General features: G+C 38.6%; 1 long non-coding RNA gene across 1 annotated transcript; it reads left to right on the forward strand.

Moving 5' to 3' along the window:
* The first annotated feature begins 7,669 nt into the window (after window positions 1-7,669).
* On the forward strand, window positions 7,670-9,269 carry LOC308395629. The gene is made up of 3 exons (XR_013971423.1): window positions 7,670-7,827; window positions 8,076-8,130; window positions 8,792-9,269. It is a non-coding gene; the product is annotated as an uncharacterized lncRNA (long non-coding RNA).
* Window positions 9,270-10,548: the final 1,279 nt, after the last annotated feature.

Raw genomic sequence — 10,548 nt, forward strand, 5'->3', positions numbered from 1 at the left:
ATGACTCAGGAGAATACACCTTCATCCTGAAAGGAAATGATAAAGAACTGAAACTGCCTGGAGTCTTTTTGATTGTCACAGGTAAAGTCTCCTAACAAGATGACCTAAGATGTTTCATTCATGTAAGAGCCTCAATGTTTTACACTAAAAAGCCTAAAAAGCCTCATGTAAACCTGAGCAAACAATACTGAATGTAAAAGTGTTATCAGCAAAATTTCACTGATCATCACATTTTAGCTGGTCTAAGAAGTGCTTCTTGTAAAACTGTTGACGGTCCTTTGCGTTCCACATTGACCTGTATCACATTACCCATCAAAATGCTATCCTATATTAAAAAAAAGGTCATTGGGAAATTTTTTTATGAGATTTATAGTTTTTAATTATTTAGTAATGTTCCTCTTTCAGAGCTGAGAGTGAAGATGAGTCCTTCTGCAGTGGTGACAGAGGGTCAGAGAGTCACACTGACCTGCAGCACCAGCTGTCCTCTGACTGACAACACAAACTACATTTGGTACTTCAACAGTCGACATCTGAACATGACAGAGACCCACAACAAACATCTGATCCTAGACCCAGTCAGCAGGGAGAATATAAGAAATTATTCCTGTGGTGTTAAAACTAACAAGGATAACACCACAGCTCAATGGCTACCAGCAGCTGCAGGAGGTTTTGCAGCTCTCCTGTTAATAATAATAATACTTCTCACTGTGTTCTGCTGCCGGAGGTGAGCATCACTGTGTTCTCTTTAAGATCAGTCATGTTCAAACTCTGATTTGAAATCTGTTATTCAGTCATATCCTTTCATGTTTGACACTCAGAAAAAAGAGGGCTTCTAGTCATTCTCCAAAGAGTGAAATATCAGACAACAAACAGCAGGTACACAACACAGTGCATCCACAATCCTGTTTTTCTTTTACTTGATCATTTATCCTTTGTGTGGATAGATTTTTTTGTCTTGTTTATCTCACCAATGTCTTAACCTTCCATATGGTGTAAAATGTGTACCATATGGGAGGTTATGTTTTTGGTCTCCTCAGGTTAGCCATAATCCCATATATGAAAACTTCTCAGCTCACTACAGCAGAATGCCTGTCAATACACACCAACCAGCTCATCTCTATTCCAATGAAGGAGAACTTGACTCCAATCAAGGTGACCTCTACTGCAATGAAGGCAAAGTCTATCCCAATCAAGCTGAACTCTATTCCAATACAGCTGATCTATACTCTAACATCCAATACTGAGTCACTGCCTTTTAAACAGAAAAAAAACTCAAAAAAGCGCCACAGCTGTTGTGTACAGAGTGTAAAACAACCACACTCTAAAATGGCACGTAGAATACAGTAGAAATGAGTAGAAAAGTAGAAATGCTTGTGGGTTTCAATTTAAAGATGTTTGATCATGAAATGCATGTGTTGTGTACAAAGTATAAGACAATGTAAAAATATTATTGCTAACTTTGTAAAACATGCAAACTTGTGAGCTTTGTGTTGTTGCTTTCTGCGTGGTTTAGAGCTTTCAAACTGAACAGTTAAAACTTAAAGTCATCATTTCTTTTTTCCCTGAACCATACATGAACTGATAACGGCTTAACATAAATCAATAACCTTTATGAGTATTAATAAATATAAAAAAAATGAGCTGTAGTAGTTTAATTCTTTCAGCTATAGTGTGAAGATTTATCTGAATAATCATTTGTCTCTTATTTCTTCAGGTTTTTCTGTAAAGTTTTTGAATGTTTGATGCTTGAATGACCCATTTTCCCTTCTATTATTGTCTCTTAAAGAAACTATTTGTTATCAGAATGTTCAAAAACATCACACAGTTAGGTGACAGTGTTGATACAGCCCGTGACTTAGGATGTAATTATTATGTAAAAATACTTATTGGTAGGTGCGATGGAATAAATGAGTAATAATTCAAGATCTCTTAGGAGAGAAGAAAAGTGTCCTGAAATACTGAGTAATTCCGAAAAAAGTTTAGAGAACAGGATTACACATAAATTGTATATTTAAGTTGATAACTTTGGGTCATTTTTAGGAGAAATGTTTTTCACGACTTTCATTGAAAATACACATTTATTTTTACTGAAAAATGCCAAGGTTATATAAGCAATGATGTTATTTCTAATATTAATTAATTACATGTTATTAACCTAAACATTTGGAATTTTTGTCATATGAACATCCACCATTATAACCAGCACCCCCACAATCAGGGTTGTGGGGGTGCTGGAGCCTATCCCAGCTACCACAGGGTAAGAGGCAGGGTACACCCTGGGCAGGATATGTCCAGTTTGTCACAAGGCGAACACATAGAGACAGACAACCATTCGCACTCAAATGCACAATTTAGAATTACCAACCCCACTAACTGCATGTCTTTGGAACGTGGGAGGAACAAGAACCCATGCAAACATGGAAAGAACATGCAAACTCCACAGAAAGGCTCCGACTTGATAACAGGTAGGCAGACAACAACAGAAAATGTTACCAATACCAGCAGGATAACTCAGCAAACAGTATTAGATCCTTCAGCATTACTGTATCATGAGATATGATAATATTGTCATCTAGTGGACGTGTCTCTAACTGCAAAACAGACAAACAGACGAAAAAAAAAACAAAAAAACAGTAGAGGAGCCCCCCAGAATTGTCTGAGACAGCAAAAAACAAGAGTGAATTTCAAACCACATTTTTTTTAAAGAGTAACTTTGCGAACAATTTTTTTCTTTTGTTTTTCACATCTACTTTTAGTTCTTAGCTAAGTTTTAGTTAACTATAATAACTGCATCAGAATCTGCTTCAGCTCCAAGTGTTGCCTTGGAGTTGAGGTTTCCATCATCTACCTGATAAATTGTGTCCAAGCACTGTGAAGGTTATATTTTTCGACTTTTCCAGTTCATACCATCAGGCCAACCTTCCTGGCTGATAAACTGATGCATGTGGATGCCTCTCTTGTGTCCTGGATTGTGGATTACCTGACAGGAAGGCCACAATATCTGCGTCTTCAACACTTTGTGTCTTCCACAGAGATCAGCAACACACTCGTATCAGAAAATAAACCGGACTGCGTTAAAAGCATCACTGCATTCTGCAGGAAGGGCCCGAGTCGTATCTATTTTCTGAAGCAGCTGAGATCTTTTAACATGTATCGGACAACGCTCAGGATTTTCTCTGAGTCTGTTGTGGTCAGTGCCATCCTCTTTGCTGTTGCATGCTGGGACAGCAGGATGAGGGTCACAGATGCCAACATATTATTGATAGAAAGGTAAAAAAGATGGATGAGATAATGAAGCTGTTTTCTAATGAAAGTTTCTGTTAAAGGTGTTATTATTTGGAACTCCATGTTTATTACGAGCATTAATGCTATAACTGTCACGATACTGGGTTTTGTACCCAGTGTTTTCTGTTTGGGAAATATCACTACCATTTGTAGTTTTTAGTTTAAATATTACCTTTGCTTTGGTTAGGTTTTCATTCTGATTTTGTATTCATCGTTTTCTTTGTTATTCTCAAGTTTTTCTGGTCCTCCTGTGTTGTCTATGCCTCATCTACGTTTCTGTGTCCATGTTTAGTGAGTTTGTCTTTGTGTTTACTTTGGCCTGTCAAAATCAGGTGTTAGTCTCAGTCTAAGTGTTGGTTTCCTGTTTTATTTTGATAGTCTTTTGCCCTGTGTGTGTTGTGTTCAGTTTTTCTTTGCTCGTTTTCATTAATTGATTCTGTTCACTTGCACCTTGTTTTCCCCAGCAGTGTCTCTTTCCCCCATAGCCTCATGTCTTTTCAAGTCTATTCAAATTTCCCTCTGTTCAAGTTTTCAGTTTAGGTTTTTGTTCCTGAGCTCTGGCAATAAAGCTGTTTGAGTTTAGTTAAGCCTGTCTGCCAAGTCCTGCATTTTGGGTTCTCTCGTTGCTTGGCACACACCCTCACTTGATAGTAACAGTAAAAATATGACAGTAAAACCAAAAGTATTACAATTCTTAGTGATCAGCAATCATTAAAATCAATTGTCCCTGAGTGTAAAATATAAAAAGATTGGTGAAAACTTGGCACATAACATAATTGAGTAATGACATTTACAGTCCTCACTTGTTGAAGGTTAAGCAGAGAACAATAGAAAATGTTACCAACGTGTGCAGAATGGCTCAGAAAAGATGATCAGATCCCTCAGCATCAAGACTGTTGCATTAAACATGGAGTTGCTGACACAATGAGCAGTAATTATGGTCCCTTCTGGTCTCAAATTACTAAACAACAGAACAAGAGAGAAGGTGCTAAAGGAATCTGAAATTGTGCTTGTTTTTCAGCATTCAAACAATAAATCACAGAATCTGAGTCAGGAAACAACAAGAGTGAATGTTGAACACAATTTTCATTTAAAAATTTACAGTGTTTATCTCTGTGGTTGAAGACCTGTTGTCACTTCTGAGTGTTGCTCAAATGTGGTAAAAGCTGTCACTTTTAGGCCACACCCAGCACCCATGTGTAACCAGTATCAAAAAAAAGTCTGCATCTCCACAGCAGTTCATGTTGCACAGTGAGCTTGAATCTGGGGTTTCTTGATCACCACAGTCGTTTGTATTCATCACAAACCATAAACCACCATAATTAGATATGGACAAAAGCTTCAACACACAGCTTTCTTCTGAACAGCTTAAAGCACCTGAGGTGACTATTTATTGCACATTTATTTAAAATACAAGTGCACACAGCAGAGTCGACAAAAGATTGAAAGGAAAAGGAAGGAAGTTTGGTATTAGCCTCAAAGCTGCACAAGATGTGAAACCACTGAATATGAAACAACAGTCAATCTTCCCCCCCTAACCTTTCACTCTGAAAAGGAGAACAGCTTAGGTGACCGATGACTTACTTTTTTTAATTTTTATTCAAGCTTTCACTGTCAGTGTTAAACGTTAAAGTCTGGACTACAACAATCATGCCGCTCAGGAATGCTTGTCGTCTCTTTGTGGGTGTCATCATTTACATCACAGGTATCAGTGATTATTTATTTGTCCCTATTTAAGAATGAAAGTAACCATAGCTAATCCTACTACATGATTTATAGATGACAACTTTGAGTTCAGATTAGTTCCTAATGTAAACTACAGAATATCTCTCTCTTTTTGACTGAAAGGTTTTTTTCTAAAGAAAGTTTCTGTTAAAGGTGTTAATGGAGGAGAAACCAGGATCTGTGCTCTCAAAGGTTCATCAGTGGATCTGCACTGCTCACATCAACATCTGACTTCAAGCAGAAAATGGTTCACTGTCCAATGGAAGGGAAATTATGTTCAGAGTGAGCTCTCTGTGGATGGACAACGTGTAACGTACAACATCTCTGATAAGAAAAACCCAACTTTAACCGTCAATGATCTAAGAGAGAGTGATGCAAACGCTTACTGCTGTATGAAGACTACCGACAGTCCACAACTCTGTTGGCTCAACAGAATTACTCTTCAAGTTGTTGCAGGTACAGTGACTTTTACTCATGAATTACTTTCCAAATGACATCATTGTATAAGTTGTTCTCCATCATCCTCTCAGAGCTGCAGGTAAAGGTGATTCCTGCCACAGAGGGACAGACAGTAACACTGATGTGCAGCAGCAGCTGTCCTCTGACTGAAAAGCCTGCAGCCTACATCTGGTACAAGAACAGAGAGTTTCTCTATGAGGACTGGTCTCCCTGGTACCAAGAGCTGCTCAGCAGTGAGGAAGCAGTCACATACTCCTGTGCTGTCAAAGGCTACGAGCATCTCAGAGCCCCTCAAGTCTCTGTGGGTGAGTCGTGATGCTTATTCTGCTATATTATTTGACAATAAATAAATTCAATATGAACAGAAATCTCAATTCTAAATATAAAAATAATCTTCTTACAAATATTTAATTGCATTACTTTTTCTTCAGATTCCATCACAGCAACCTGCTTCAGTGTGACTTATGCTTATGGAGACATGTGTTCTTATAAACAGACACCAGTGGATGAGCCGTGCTCCATCACATATCCCAGAGGTGAAGTGGTACAAAAATAACACCACCAAAACTCACATGTCAGATTTGTTGAGTCCAACATTTGTATGAATTATATAAACTTTATGAATATATCTATGCACAGTAACGGGAAGTGTATTTATCTTTTATCAACAGAGCTTCATGTTCAAAGGACTTCTTCCATTTCTGGGTTTGTTACACTGGCTTGTAGTACAAGATGTAACCTGACAGACCCTCAGACTATCTACCTCTGGTACCACAACAAACAAAGCTATTATGAGAATCAACATTATTCAGTTCAAAACTCTTCAAGAGGCACATTTTCTTGTGCAGTTAAAAGCCACAAACGTCTTCAATCTACAGAAGTTTGTATGTGTTAAAAAAAAATTATTGATTCACTGACATCCTGAAATATAGACCAGTCAGTCATTTCATAATCCATCTATATTTCAGGTGTTCAGGATAAAAACTGCTGGAGAGTGAATTATGTCAGCAGGAGAATCTGTGCTCTGGAAGGATCTTCAGTCAACATCACAAGTGAATACTCACATCCTGATAACATGAAGCCAGAGTTTAAATGTTGGAGTAAAAAACTGAGAAGTGGTGATGAGGAAGTTAAAAGGCTGATTGAGGCTGCAGGTGGTGTGGAGTATCAGGACAACATGAAGAACCAACACATCCTGACCATCAACAACCTGAAGAAGAATGACTCAGGAGGATACACATTCAGATTCAAGAGAGATCATGAAGGATGGACACAGTCTGATCTGCCTGGAGTATTTTTGATTGTCACAGGTAAATCTAAACTCTTCACTCAGCAGACTTTACTCATTAACAGGATTGTGAAAATATTCCATTACAGAGCAAGAATCAAAAGCAAACAGACATTTTCCTTTTATAGAAAAATTCACCCTTTCGGTGTATTTTTTATTTTTTTTTGTACAGTCAGATCAAGTGAAAAAAACATTATTTTTGACTTTTAAAATATATAAAACTATTTTATAATCCTGATCAAATATTTTCTAATGAGCACTTTGCTATATATCAAATACACACAAAAATTCATTTTCCTGTTCACAGAAATTAAGAAAATGATAGTTATTCAAGTTTCATGTTGGATTGAGCAAATATCACAAGGTGGAATATTAAGAAAACATCTATATAACCCACACGTAACCTAGAACAGTAACAATAATGGCATGAATAGCTGAAAAGAAATTAATAACCCCAGTTGTCAGACAAATACAATGAAATAAAGCAAACAATCCCTGTAAAATGTCACAGAAATGAAGAACTGAGCTTTTTTCACTTAAAACATGGCATTACTCACTAAACATGATTTAAAAATGACACTGACGGAGTCTGGAGTCTAATAATAATAATAATTATTATTATTGTATGTTCTTCTTCCAGAGCTGAGAGTGAAGATGAGTCCTTCTGCAGTGGTGACAGAGGGTCAGAGAGTCACACTGACCTGCAGTACCAGCTGTCCTCTGACTGACAACACAAACTACATTTGGTACTTGAACAGTCAACCTCTGACCCCGAGAGAGAACCAGAACAAACATCTGATCCTAGACCCAGTCAGCAGGGAGGATGCAGGAAGCTACTCCTGTGCTGTGAAAACCAACAAAGAGATCAGCTCTGCTCCAAAGACTCTCACTGTCCAAAGTATCACAGGAACATGGACACCAGCAGCTGCAGGAGTTTCTGCAGCTCTGCTCCTTTTAATACCTCTCACTGTCTACTGGTGCAGGAGGTAAGCTACACTGTCTCATCTGTCATACCTGTCATGGTTAAACGGTAGCTCAGGAGTTAGAGCAGGTTATCTGTTGATCAAAAGGTTAGTGGTTTGATTTTTGGCTCCCTCAGTCTGCATGCCAAATATCCTTGGGCAAGATACTAACCACCACTTGCTCTCCGATGCATCCATCAGAGTATGAATGTGTATGCTAGTGAGAAAGCATAGAGTGAATGTGGCATGTTGTATAGAGCGCTTTGAGTACTCCAGGAGTGCAGAGAAACGCTATCTAAAAATCACTACATTTACCAAATGTTTTAACATTTTATTTATTTCTTTTTGTGCAATAGAAAAAAGAGGACTTCCAGTCAGTCTCCAAGACAAGAAACTTCAGATAATAAACAGGTTAAAAAAACCTCTCATTTTCTCTTCACAGGAATAATAATTTATTCTCCATCACAGAAAAACTTTAAAATCACTCATCATGCTTTTTTTTCTCACTTACATCCTAACCTCTTGTAGCCTTTTTGTCACTGGAGCTCACCACCTACCTCGATCATGTTTCTACTCAACAGTTGTATTTTTTATGTGACTAAAACACATTCACATTATGACACAGTATCATCAGCTGCATCTGCACACATCTAAAGCTCTTTTGGGGAGGAGACCACTGAACTGTTATCCATAAAAAATCCTGACCATCCTCTGCACAAAATGCTAGCCATTAGGGCTGCAGCTATTGGTTATTTTAGTAATTCAGTATTTCATCAATTATTCCATTGATTAATTGAATAATAAGAAATACTTTTAGCTTCATTAATGACAATAATAAATCAAAAAATGTACTCCTTTTTGTTTCAATTTTAAAAATTGCTGTGTTTTACTGCATACAAAGAATGAAAGGAAAAAACTAAACTATTTAAATCTGATAGATATCATACATCAAAACTTTTTGCAAAATGTACAACATTTGCAAAAAAAGTAATTTCTTTATTTGAATGAGGCAAAAACTGAATCCTTAGTGTTAAATAACCCAGTGCTCATATCATTTGTCTTCTTTCTGTAGATGCACCCTGGTCCCATTTGTGAAAACATCTCAGCTCATTACAGCAGAATGCAGGTTAATACTCAACATCAACAAGATTTCTACTCCAAAGAAGCTGATCTTCATGCCAGCGAAGCTGAGCTCTATGCCAAGGAAGCAGAGGTCGACGAAATTGAAACTAATATCTACTGCAGCATCGAATCGTTGTGATTTAACTAAAAAAAATCATTTAAAGGGAGCATTCACTGATTGGGATAATAATGAACTATCACAGAAGGGACACCACAACTGATAAGTAGAGAGTAAAAATCATACATCATAGTGGAAAATAAAATACAAGAGTAAGAAAAGTAGTAGTGTTTAGAAAAATAGAAATGCTGCAGCTGATGAAATGTGTTGTACATGTCCTGCAAAATACAACACAACTTCAAATTATATGCACATGCAAGCTGAACTACTGTACTGGATGGTTTAGAGCTTTGGCAAAATGTCTGTAAAACTGAACCGATGAAACATTAAAGTCATCGTGCTGGCATTTTTCTCTCTTCTTCTGGACCACAAAATAGCTCCATCACTTTACGTACCTCCACCGTTATACTGCCCGCCATGAAAAGTTTTTATTAGAAATATATCTGTCTCCTCCGCTTGCTCACAACTTCTATGGGGAGAGAAAAAAAAATGCACAAATACATGACAGGTGTGCCATTCTTCCCAGTGTTGCTGCTCCAACACTGCCCTTCCTCTCCCTCTGACAGCCAGCCACAAACCGCACCCGGCTGCCATACCTTCATGCCGCCAACAGAGGAAGTCAGCCATAGCCATCTGTGCCCCCAGCATCTGTACTACCTAAAATGTTTTTTAAAATGTGGTTGAACCTTTACAACATCGCATGGTCTGAACAGACGATGAATGGGCACCCCAGCACGTAATAACGCGAAGAGCTGACCAAACACTCTTTTTCCACAGAGTTATAGTGACGTTCATGCTCTGACAATTTCCAGAGTGCTTGCTTCAGCCTCTCATATGTGACTTGCCATCAGTCTGTCCACTGAACCAGATCTAAGCCAATTTTCCAGTCAGGGGACTGGTTAGAGCCACAGAGTTCAGGATAAACCTCTGGTTGTACCCACCCAGCATTAGGGACTGCCTCGCCTATTTTTTCGCCCTTGGCCACAGGCAAGCCATGTTGGCATCTGCTTTGTCTATTTGTCGATCTGGGCTACCCCTTCAGAAGAGGCATCAAGTGCACAGTCCATTCCTCCATTGACCACTTGAATGGTGTTGCTGTCTCCTCAAACATCTCCATAAAGAAAAATACACCATTTGCTCCTTTTGTTTTGAATAGTGTGGATTTGGCAAATGGCATCACTCACCCAGCTGACCATTTCCCAGACAGCAACCTCTGCAACACCTAGATCTATGCACCTATGCCCGACTACCTGCAGTGGGTCCAAGTGCTGTCTGGTCACTGCTGCCTTCTCTGTGTGGATGGCAGCTTCCTCTACCAACGTTTCCTCCAGAGCACTCCCTGTGAAAAAAACCAACACGTTAGTAGATCAGATGCGAAAGGTGAAGCCCAAAGAGGTCCCAGTGGTGTAGTGTTATGAGCTGTTGCCCTCAGAACTGGAAGAGGCTTCAGTAGAACCACAGGTACATCTCTCTCCCCCCCCCCCCCTCTCAATCTCTCTCTCTCTCTTCAAGGACAAGTGAACATCAAAACCATTATCCAGGATGAAACAACAACGATCTATGAGTACATCAGGAGATGGCCACAGTCC

This window comes from Rhamphochromis sp. 'chilingali' (genome assembly GCF_963969265.1).
Source record: "Rhamphochromis sp. 'chilingali' genome assembly, chromosome: 4".
Lineage (NCBI taxonomy): Eukaryota > Metazoa > Chordata > Actinopteri > Cichliformes > Cichlidae > Rhamphochromis > Rhamphochromis sp. 'chilingali'.